This window comes from Capsicum annuum, chromosome 5, assembly GCF_002878395.1.
Source record: "Capsicum annuum cultivar UCD-10X-F1 chromosome 5, UCD10Xv1.1, whole genome shotgun sequence".
Taxonomy (NCBI): domain Eukaryota; kingdom Viridiplantae; phylum Streptophyta; class Magnoliopsida; order Solanales; family Solanaceae; genus Capsicum; species Capsicum annuum.
In genome coordinates, this window is record NC_061115.1 from 185947365 (window position 1) to 185959638 (window position 12274).

At 35.7% G+C, this 12274-nt stretch overlaps 1 pseudogene; it reads left to right on the forward strand.

Moving 5' to 3' along the window:
- Positions 1 to 956: 956 nt before the first annotated feature.
- Positions 957 to 12274, forward strand: part of LOC124898578 — a 42506-nt pseudogene continuing 31188 nt past the window's right edge.

Sequence of the window (12274 nt, forward strand, 5' to 3'; positions counted from 1 at the left end):
TCTATGATTTAGTAAGGATGTCATGTGTGCTTCTTCAAAAGCTTGTCAGTCCACAAGCATGCCAGTTCCTCTAATGATAGTGTCATGGAGGATATGTTAAGTAAAAATAAATTCAAATTTAAAAATATCTTATTTTTAAAGCCTATTAAAAAAGAGTGAGAAATACAATGTGAAACAAAGAATATTTTATTCTAGAAAAATTTGCCATAACCCAATATATAAACTAGCATTTTTATATGTTTGTGGCACTCAGAAAAATATGGAATCCCATAGTATTGAGAGCATTGGGAGTCAAAATCAGATTCCATAAATTCTGGAGCCTAGTAAAGGAACCTTTTTCTTTAGAACATGCTTCAAAGGTGTTAATGCATTATCAGGTAAATATCTCATTATTTGTTTAGTAAAGTTTAATTCAAATCATAATATATCACTTGAATCACATAGTTTACCGAAGAAATAACTATAGATAGGAGGATATGAAGATCGAGGATTAGGATACGTATAAGGTTAGTACAGGTAGTTGTGCTGTCTAGTTTTCCATATTAGTGGTATTAGAATTTTTTTCTCCTAATTTCTTATACATCTTATTATTACTTGTTTCCTTTGCTTCGATTATTGTATTACTTGTTGGTGCTATTAATATTGACTACTATGTTATCTTTTCCTTCTTCTTTTATTATACTTTACTTGAGTTGAGAGTCTATCGAAATAACCTCTCTACTGTCATAAAATAGGGGTATGATTGCTTATACCCACCCTCTTCAAACTCCACTTGTGAGATTTCAGTAGACATGTTGTTTACTGTTGTATAGTGCAATTTAAATTTTATACATTGACGGAGTAAATATTTATTATGTTATTATCAATTTACATATTATGACTATCCTCTTTATGTATGCTTATCATAGAGATTTATCTGTAATTACCTTATAAGTTATCTGATTATATAAATATATATGATGAAACTTGCTCTTTTCTATCTCTTTGATCAAGGTATTGGAATAATATCAGTACCCTATGCACTTACAAAAAAAAGATGGTTATGTATGATGATACCTTTTTTGGTAGCAATTATACAGGGTTACTTTTGCAAAAATGCATAAGTGCTTCACCATCAATCAAGACATACCCAGACATTGGTGAATTTGCTTTTGATAACAAAGGAAGAATCTTGATTTCAATTTTCTTGTATCTTGAGCTATACTTTGTTACAATGGAGTTCCTGATAAAAATCAAACAATGGAAACTAAAGATTGATACGAAAAAAAAGGATAATCGATAAAGATAAGTAACTAGGCACAAAAAAGTAGTAATTAAGAACAAAAGAGTATATTAAACTCTAATACCCTCAACTACAATCTGAATCAAACACCTAATTCTTACGGTGACCAAGATGGAGATGATCTCCCTCAAAACCAACATTTCTAAACCAAGATTCAACACAGGTTTACCAATTCTTTCACTTAATGGAGAAATATTCATTAACAATAAAACAAAACTAAGAAAATAAGCTAGGCTCCCAAGTATTTAGAGTTTAGGCTAATTATTACACATTTAGGGGACCAAAAGTGACCCAACAAGAAAAGTCACATGCAATCCGCTTGAGTAGATTTGAAGAGTTTGAAGAGTATCCCAGGTGCACTAGGGATTAGTTCGACCCGCTTTTGAAATACTTGAGCAGGTCCAAGTCAGATGCAAAGTGCCTTGGGCGCATGTCCCTTCCATGGGGCTTTCTAGCATCGTTTTGCATTACCTTGGATCCTTCAATGATCCTTGACCCAACGTGAGTGCTGTGGTCAACAAATGACACCCTCTTGATGGTAAGAAAACTTCAAGTATCTCTTGCTTAATAAACAATCGTTGGATCTTTCGAATCTCCGGGCTTTACTTTTAGTAAAAGGCTTGGAGCTAAATCGGATTGTATCATCCTCTCAATCTTGAGAAAAATTTGACCTCAAATTCAAGGGGTGATCATATTTTATCATGTCAACGAGTGAAAGATCGTACATATTGATGGTATTGTGCACTTGATATTCCTAAGGAAGATCTTTCTTGTAGGCATTGTTGTTTATCTTTTCAAGCCCTTGAAATGGACCATCAGCTCGAGGAATTAATTTGAATTTTCTTTGGATTGGAAACCTATCTTTTCAGAGGTACACCCATGAATAACCCGGTTCAAGCATAAGTCACTTTCGTCCCTTGATTACTCTTTAGCCACCTTTTGATTCTTTTTCTCAAGGCAAATCCTCACATTCTCATGCATCTTCTTCATAGCTTCCGCCCTCTTGTTTCTATCTAAGCTTATCACAACATCATTAGGCAATGAAGTGGGATCTAAAGGGGTTAAAAGGTTAAAACCATAAACACATTCAAAGGAGTCATACCAATAGTTGAATGGATAACACAATTAAAAAAAATTCGACTAGAGGTAGGTAGTCCTCCCAAAAGGCCATTTTTCCTTTAACTAATATGCGTAACATATATCCCAAGGTCCTACTTACCACCTCTATTTCTCTATTGGTTTATGGGTTGAAAGACGTTGAGAAAAACAATTTGATGCCAAGCATACCCTACAACGGCCTCTAAAAGAAACTAAGGAACGTAGAGTCCCTATCACTAATAATGATATAAGGAATTCCATGTATTTTGACAACATGCTCAGTAAACAAAGAATCTGATTTAGAAGCATCATTAATTTTCTGACACAGAATGAAATGGGCCATTTTTGAGAACCTATCAACCACAATAAAAATACAATCTCTACCTCTCCTCGTCCTAGGCAAAACTAAAAAAAATTCATATAGATGTCAAGCCATAGGTGTTTGGGATTGATTAGTAGGGTGTATAATCCTCGAGGGAGAAGGCGGGATTTTACACTTCTACAATCTATGCATTGGCCACAATTTCTAGCAACATTTTGACGTATCTTGGTCTAATAGAATTATTCCTTTAGGATTCCAAAGGTCTCCAAAGTGACCCATCATACCACCATCGTATGCCTCTCTTAAAAATAATTCTCTTCATGATCTAGAGGGAACACACAACATTCGTCCTTTGAACAAGAAATAATCAAACTTCAATATAGTCATAGAAGCACTATCCCTCTCCCACTTTTCCCTTCCTCATGTATCAAAATCTTGGTAGATTTGAGAAAATTTGGGATCCTCGAGATACATTGTCTTTAGACTCTCAAATTCTATCAATCTAGAAGACAATGTAGAGATTAGTACATGTTTCCTAGAAAATGCATCAACTGTCATATTTTTCTTTCCCTTTGTGTATTGAATTAAATAAGGAAAAGTCTCTAGGAAAGCAATCCATTTGGAATATCTTTTATTTAACTTATCTTAGGCCCGAAGATGTTTCAATGATTCATGGTCAGTTCAGATCACAAACTCCTTGGGCCACAAATAATGTTTCCAATTATCCAATGCTATAATTAAGGCATGTAGCTCTAGATCATAAGTAGAATAATTTAGAGTTGCGCCCTTGAGCTTTTCACTAAAATAGGAAATAGGTTTACTATCTTGCATTAAAACGACGCCCTTCAGCTTTTCACTAAAATAGGAAATAGGTTTACTATCTTGCATTAAAACGACACCTATTCTTACCTTACTTGCATCACATTCAATCTCAAACATCTTCTTAAAATTTGGTAATTACAATAAGGAGGGTGGGGGGGGGGTGGAGCTAAGCATGGCCTTCAAAGCTTCAAATGCATTGGCTTTCTCATCTCTCCATTTGAAAGGTTTGTCCTTACGGATCATCTCGATCAAAGGACCGGCGATGGTACTAAATCCTTTAACAAACTACCTATAATAATTTGCTAACCCGTGGAAGCTTATTACTTTACCAGTAGATTTTAGAGTTGGCCAAGCCTTTGTGATGTCTATCTTAGATTCACCCACCTTGACTCCTCTTGAGCCTACAACAAATCCCAAGAATACTACTTCATTCACAACGAAAGAGCACTTTTCAAGATTACCATACAATTTTTTTTTCTACGCACTTTAAACATACTTTTCAAATGTAAAACATGCTCTTCAAGGGATTTGCTATAAACAAGAAATATCATCAAAATATACCACAAAAAATTTCCCAATGAACATTTCACACATGGTTCATCAACCGCATAAAAGTACTTGGAGCGTTGGTGAGGACAAAAGGCATGGCCAACCATTCATGTAAAGGTTTAGAATGTAATCTTCAACTCATCACCCAGTTGCATCCGGATTTGGTGGTACCCACTCCTAAGATCTATTTTAGAAAACAAAAAAGAACCATTTAACTCATCAAGAATATCATCCAAATTGGGAATAAGGTGGCAATACTTTATCGTTATTTTATTGATGGCTTGACAATAAATACACATGCACTATGAACCATCTTTCTTTAGAACTAGTAACACTGGGACTGCACATGGACTCATTCTCTCTTTGATGTATCCCTTGTTGAGGAGTTCCTCAACTTATCTTTAGATCTCCTTTATATCCATTGGATTACTTCGGTAGGTTGATTTGTTGGGTAATTGAAAACTCGACACAAAATCAATTTAATCTCAATTCCTTGGGGTGGGGGTAATCTTTGAGAAATATTATTTGGGAAAACATCTTCATAATCCTACAAAACAAGAGAAATAGAATGGGGAATAGGAGAAGTAGAGTGATTAGCATAAAAAGCACAGGGTAGGAAGAGCGTAGGTTCTTTGTCATCATGTTCCTGAAGGAGATATTTCTTCCTAGCCAACATCACCGAGGGTCTCTTCCCTTTCAACCCTTTTTTCTCCTCTTTTTCATCCCTCTCCTCAGTTTGGTATTCCCCCTCGCTTTGTTTCTTACCATTCTCTTTTAATTTTCTCAACTTTTGGTGACCCTCATTTACTTGAGATAGAAAAAGTGGATGGAGAGTGAATTTCCAATCATTCAACTCAGTAGAATACCGATTGGTCATCCCATAATTATTGGTTGAGTGATCATATTACCATGGCTTCCCAATTAAGAGATGACAAGCTTACATGGGTATTACATCACAATGCACCTCTTTATGATAATTCCTAACTTTGAATCAAATCACTACTTGTCAAGTCACCTTCAACTCTCCACAATCATTTAACTATTGAAGCTTGTATGGTGTGGCATGCTTAGTTGTGGGAAACTTCAAGAAATCAACCAAGTGGACACTAGTCATATTAGCGTAACTCCCACTATGAATGATCAGAGAACACATATTGTTCTTGATAAGACATTTAGTATGGAATAGATTCTCCATTTGACTAGGATCATTTGTTGCCTTACTATTCATTGCATAATTTACAACAAAGTTTGGAACCTCATATTTTCTATCTCGAGGCCAAGAATCTTTATTATCCTTCTTTACTTGATTATCTTCTTCAGAACCCTCTCTATCTTGGGCCTTTTCATTATTCTCACCTTTCAATCCTACCTTTTCTCCAAGGTAATACAAGTTTCCTTCCATATGGATCACATTTCTTTAGTTGGGATATTCATTTACTTTATGTCCCCATCCTTGACATTTAAAACATTTAAAACTTTTAGGATTGGGAGTAGGATATTTGTTACCTTTAATTGTTGGCGGGTACTTTGGAGTGGTCTTTTATACAGGGTTCTTTTCTTTGGACTTATAATCCTTGTTCTTGTTTCATCCTGATGGAAATTTAGCTATCTCTTTATTCTTACTCTAAGTGTCGGTAGATGATTATTATTTTGGTTTGTAAGTTGCCCTATCTATGATATTACTCACAATTTCTAAGGCGTTTAGAAGATTTCTTCTATAGTTTTGAACTTGTGGATAGTTATGCATAAGGAGATTTCTTTGTCCAACCCAACCTTGAAGCGTATGATGTCATGGTTCACATTCTTATGATGCTCGAGCTTCAAGATCAATTGTTGGAATTCATCATAATAGGCCAAAACACTCTTGCTTCCTTGACTCAAATTGTATTACTTGGAAAGTAACTCATGTCTATACCTCTCCGACACATAAATTTATCTCATGAGTTCCTTCAGTGTATCCCATAGGGGTAGTTATCCATAACTTAATGTATTTCCAAATCTCTTGGCCTAATCCCACCACGTATTAGCATAACCTTCAAAGTAGGCTATAGAATAACAACTCTTCTTCGCTTTGGTGATATCATTAACTTGGAAGATCCTTTCACAAGAGGACTCCCATGAGATATAAGCTTCAGGATCACTCTTTCTTTTGAAAATCGAAAGACTAACCTTGATTGAATTGATACCCACATCTTGATCCCTATTACCTTGTTGGTTCCATTGATCATACCTTAGGGGTTGGTTTTCTAAGTTTTCTCTTCCATTAGGTACCAGACCTAATATTCCTCCTCGACCTCTATAACCTCTTTGATCCATTGGTCTACCTCTCATTCACTCTACCAATATATAGGCTTCATCAAATTCTCTAGACTCCACTATTGCTCTTCCATCTCTTCTTCTTCTTCTTCTTCTTCTTCTTTTTCTTCTATTTGGATGGGTTGGTTTTGGTTAAGGGGTTCTTCGAATGGGGGGATTTGGTTTAGTGGAGGTCGGGGTATTTGGTTTTAAGGTTCGTCTTGTTATATTTGGTTGCATTGAGGTTAGAGTGTCGAATGGAAATTTGGGTTTATGGATATGTATTGGATTAAGGAATGGGATCATATGCTTGCATTGGTGGATTGATCATTTGGTGAAGGTTTTTCAAGGAAATATGAATGAAAGGATTTGGAGGATGCCCACTAGTCCAGGCATGGTAGTATTGAGGCGTGTATAGGGATGAATTTAGTCGACCTTCCATGTTATCCACTATTCCACCTATGTGGGAAACAATCTTCTCAAGTGAATCCAACTTAAGATCAAGAGAATTTATCTTAACGTCCATGGAATCAATTTTACGGCTGAGAGTTTCAATGGCCGCTAAAATAATACTTGTTAAGTTGTTTTCCATGGTTTGTGAAGTTTCTCCTTCTGTAGCCATTGTAACTTTGAAGAAAGACACTCACAAATACAACAAACATGGCAACATTAGATAAATTAACCTCACAACTCTTCACACCTTTGTTTACCTCACAATTGGTTCACAAATGTTTAAAGATGGTTTATACTCCATGTGTTAATCGAGGTGTCAAGTGCTACTCGTGATCGGATTGAATTCTTATTTGAAAGAATCAATCAAATATGTAAGGATTTGGATCAAGAACTAACAATAATATGGAAAAAAAAAAGCTTGAAAGAACTCGGACGATGAAAGAATTCGGACTCAAGAATTAATCAACCAACTTAGTAGGTGAATTACTAGTTGTTGAGTAGTTCAAGAATCAAGAGATGAATTAGAAGTGAAACTAAGGAATCAAAACTGAGCAAAGGATTAGTTGAAGTATGGAATAAGCATTTGGAAGCTTGAATTTACATTGGGGAAGCTTGATCTGCGTTGGATATGTGAGACACCTTGGGCGCATGTCAAGGGCATGTCCAGCGCAAAAATAGAGTTTTTTCACTGCCTTGAGGTATGGCAGCAGCCCCAACGTATGTCCAGTGCAGGCTGGCACATGAGGAGGCTTAGCCACTGCCTTGAGGTGCGACAACAACTCCAACGCACTTGCAATGCAGGGCAAGAGCAAGTTTCCTGCCTCTTGCTTGCTAAAAGGCCAAAAATGCCCCTTAAATGGTTTCCTTTGCACTCTTCTATTGGAATTTTCTTGGAATTCTTTGGAGATGCTTTAGTACAAACATATTTTCACTCTTTTTCTTTCTTCTTTTTGGATAAACACTCCCTTTTGGACGAAATTTCAATACAAAGATAGTAATCTCTCCAAGAACATCAAGAACACCACTTCTTCACCTTCTAAAGTCATTCTAAACGTCATTTAGCTTAAATTCCTCACCAAAAACTTCAAATCTTGCAATCCACTTCAATTTTCTTCAAACCCAAACTTTCAACGATAGTATAAGACTCAATATAACTCTGATTTAGCTTAAATTTGATATTTGAACTCTAATAGTGTTAAGGAACACAAATCTAACACTAGAAACATAAGAAAACACTAAAATCAAGGACTAAACTTTTTTGACCTAACCCTAAAAATATGAATAGTAATTTCTTTTTTATGATTTTTGACTTTTTAAGACGACTAGACCCAAGATTGACTTCGTAGAAATAAAATCAAGCTCGCCTCTGATACTAAATGATATATGTCAAACTATGCAAACAAAGATAGATACAAAAAAAGTACGACAATCGATAAAGATAGGTCATTACACACACAAAAAAAAGTAATTAAGAACAAAAGAGTATATTAAACTCTAATACACTCAACTACAATCTTAATCAAACACCTAATTCTTACAATGACCAAGAGGGAGATGATCTCCCTCAAAACCAACATTTCAAAATCTAGATTTACAAAAGTTTACCAATTCTGTCACTCAATGGAGAAATATTCATCAATAATTAAACAAAACGATAAAAATAAGCTAAGACCCCAAGTATTTATAATTTAGGCTAATTATTATACATTTAGGGGCCCAAAAGTGACCAATTGCAAGAAAAGACCCATACAATCTACTTGTGCGAATTTGAAGGGGTTGGAGAGAATCCCAGGCTCAGTAGGGGCTGTTTTAACCTGCTCTTGAAATGCTAGAGCAGGTCCAAGGTAGATCCAAAGCACCTTGAGTGTATGTCCCTTCCAAGGGGCTTTCTATCCTCGTTTCGCATTCCTTTGGCTCCTCCAATGATCCTTGACAAACCGTGAGTGCAATCATCAACAAATAGCATATTATTGATGGTAAGAAGACTTCTTTAAGAACCTCCTGCTTCATGAATAATTCCTGGATCCTTTGAAGCTCCTGCACTTGACTTTTAGTAAAAATCTTGGAGCTAATTTGTATTGTATCGATGATACCAAAACTCCCCAAGAATACAACAATACAAACACCAAAATCAGTCCACTAGTTTAAGAACTATGGACCCTTTTGATGACCTATCTCAGATTCGCAAGAAGAACAAGAAAGGAAGTGATATCAATAGTAAAACACACTAAAAAAACAGAAACAACATGTGATTAACAAGATGAACACAAGAATACAACTTTCGGATTCAACAAGACACAAAAATAGTCCAATACAATCATACAAAGTGTAATAAGATAAAGATAGATAGATAGATAGACAATGAAGATGTACTATTAACAACCCAAAAGCTTATTCCACTTTTGGACCTTTAATATGACACACAACCTAAGCCTATCTCTTACATGACCTCAAGGGAACCGGAATCCCCAAGAAATCTTTGTTTCTAAGTGATTCATCAACACAAGGATTCCACATTGCTAAGAGGATCTCAAAAGAGGCTACAAATATCATCAAAAATCTGCCACAAAATGACCTAATAATGTTATATTTATAGCTAGCAAACCATATTACAAATGACCAAAAAACCATTGAAAACGGGAGGATGAAAAGTGACGGATGAATAGTAACAACTTTGGAATGTGGGACTTGTTCTCTACACTTCAAAGCTTGTTCCTTAGATGGGCAGCCCCACAAGCTCGGGTCTTCACTCACGTCTTCATGTCCTCGATTTCTAAGATGCCTCTTTGACCCGTATCATCGTCCCCTCCTTAGAAAGGATTTGTTCTCGAATCCAAACCTTCCAAAGAGATAGAAAGGACAAACAAACACAAGTTCCTCAAGGTATGAGGGTTAGGGTTAGTGTAACGAATCATAGCATTATGTCAAGGTGGCTCAAACTTCACCTATACCCAAACATCCCTGGGGTTCTCAAAAATGATACACCAATCACGAAAACCCTGAATTACATACAAGACATGCTTAGCATGAACATAATTATGCTCACACAATGCACACATGTCATTCCTAAATATGGTTTGAAATGAATCAATATCGCACCTCAAGTGATCAATGGGATCAAAGGGGTAGGGTATCCATGGACATGGGTAGAGTACATGCTTCCTTTCCCTAAGACTACCACCAATACAATCACATATCCCCTCTATGCTAAGATGATCTACAACAAAAATAACTCGAGGGTCATGTTTAGTCAATCGGCCAACTTGTTCAACATCACCATTTTCACACAAAAGTTGGTTGTCATGACTTCCATAAGACAATGTACTATCACTTACAACAATAGATTCAAAAATAGGTGGATCAACTAGTATAACCACAATTTCAAGTTGTACATTATCATCACAAAATAAAAGCACATTCGGCTCACTTAAAGACAAACTATCATTCACACTTAGTTGGCTATTATCCTCATTCACTAGAGTGCAAAAGTTAGTTTGATTACCTTATAGCTCTTGTGGAGCATGGCCACTGACGAAAATTTGATTAGGAAGGATTTGATGCTCCATCAAGTTATCCAAATTCTTGCAAAGAGAACCTTCCGTACCTTCCAATCTCCCTTCCATTCTGTCCATTATTTGACTATCAATGGCATCAAGCCTTGCCATGATGGATTTAACACAACTAGGCATTTCAGCTTCATTCGCCATAGGAGGTTAGCAAAAATTAGTCCGCACGACGTATCAAAATAGTCCGCACACTTTCAAGCTCACACTTTTGAAGTTTTCACTCTATTGGCCTCACAAGTATTGATAACTCGCTTGTACTCCAATGAGGTCACTTGGTTCTAATTATGGCTAGAGGACAGATTAGATTCTTGTTTTAAACGGCTCAAAAAGTAATGTACGAAATTGAACCAAAAAGAATACTATGACTCAAAAATGAGAAAAGCACACAACAGAAGCTAAGCACGAATGAACGAACACAAAGACTAACTAACAATCTAGTAGACGAGTACTAGTTTGCCAATTAGTATTGGAACCAACGAAATTGAAACTAAGGAACAACAAAAGGAAACTACAAAATCTGAAATTTGAGCTTTAGTATGATGCGTGAACAGTAAAACGTGATGAACGTAGCAACCACGTATTGGTCTCAGTCCCACACTACTTTTGTTGTCCAATTTCAAGTCTTGGTCAATTTTTTTTCAATTTGGACTTTGGTGGACTTGGTTTTACGAGAGAAATATAAGTCTTGTAATCCTTTTTTTCAAATTCAAAAGTGGAAGACTTGACTTTCTTGTACCATTTCCCTAAAACATGGTCCTTAAATCATGGAAGGTTATTGGAAAAGTGGTTGTTAAAGTCCTTTGAGTGGTTGGAATTGGTTGTAAAAGTCTTGAGAGATCTTAAATTTTGAAAATTTGTCTTTGAAGACTAACAAAATACACTCTCTCTTTTTTCAACTTCCAAGATCAAACATCCACCTTTTCTTCAACAATAGATGAAGATGTGAAGAACATAATTTTTGAATCTTGAAGTTCTAAGGTTCAAGTTAGACCCCAAACATCAACAACACCTTTCCAAGCTTAAAAATATAACACAATAACCACCATACACATTCAAACCTTGAACCAACAACACATCACACATTCAAGTCTCAAACCCACAACAACAATCGGTCACAATTTGGTTCACAACAACAACATCAATATTTCAAGCTCATATCTAGATCTAAACTCAAGAGTGTTAGTGATGAAGAAACTAACACTAGAAACAACAAAACAAACAAAATAAATTCTAGATCTAGACAAGAAAATAAAATTTTTGGCCAAGACAACGACAAAATCTAGATTTGGCCAAGAACTAGAACAAGATATCAATTTTTTGGAATTTTTCAGTTTTCAGTATTTTTTTCTTTTTTTTTTTTTTTTAAATTTTCATTCAAGTGAACCCAAGATTGGTAGTGTAGGAACACAACCAGCCTTGCTTTGATTCCAAATGATACCAAAACTCCCCAAGAACACAACAACACAAACACCAAAATCAGTCCACTAGTTCAAGAACTATGGACACTTTAGATGACCTATCTCAGATTCGTAAGAAGAACAAGAAAGGAAGTGATATCAAGAGTAAAACACACTAAAAAATAGCAAAAATACGTGATGAACAAGATGAACACAAGAACACAACTTTCGGATTCAACAAGACACAAAAACAGTCCACTACAAACATACAAAGTGCAATAAGATAAAGATAGATAGACAAATGAAGATGTAATATTAACAACCCAAAAGCTTATTCCACTTTTGGACCTTTAATATCACATACAACCTAAACCTATCTCTTACGTGACCTCAAGGGAACCGGAATCCCCAAGCAATCTCTGTTTCTAAGCGATTCATCAACACAAGGATTCCACCTTGCTAAGAGGCTCTCAAAAGAGACTACAAATAT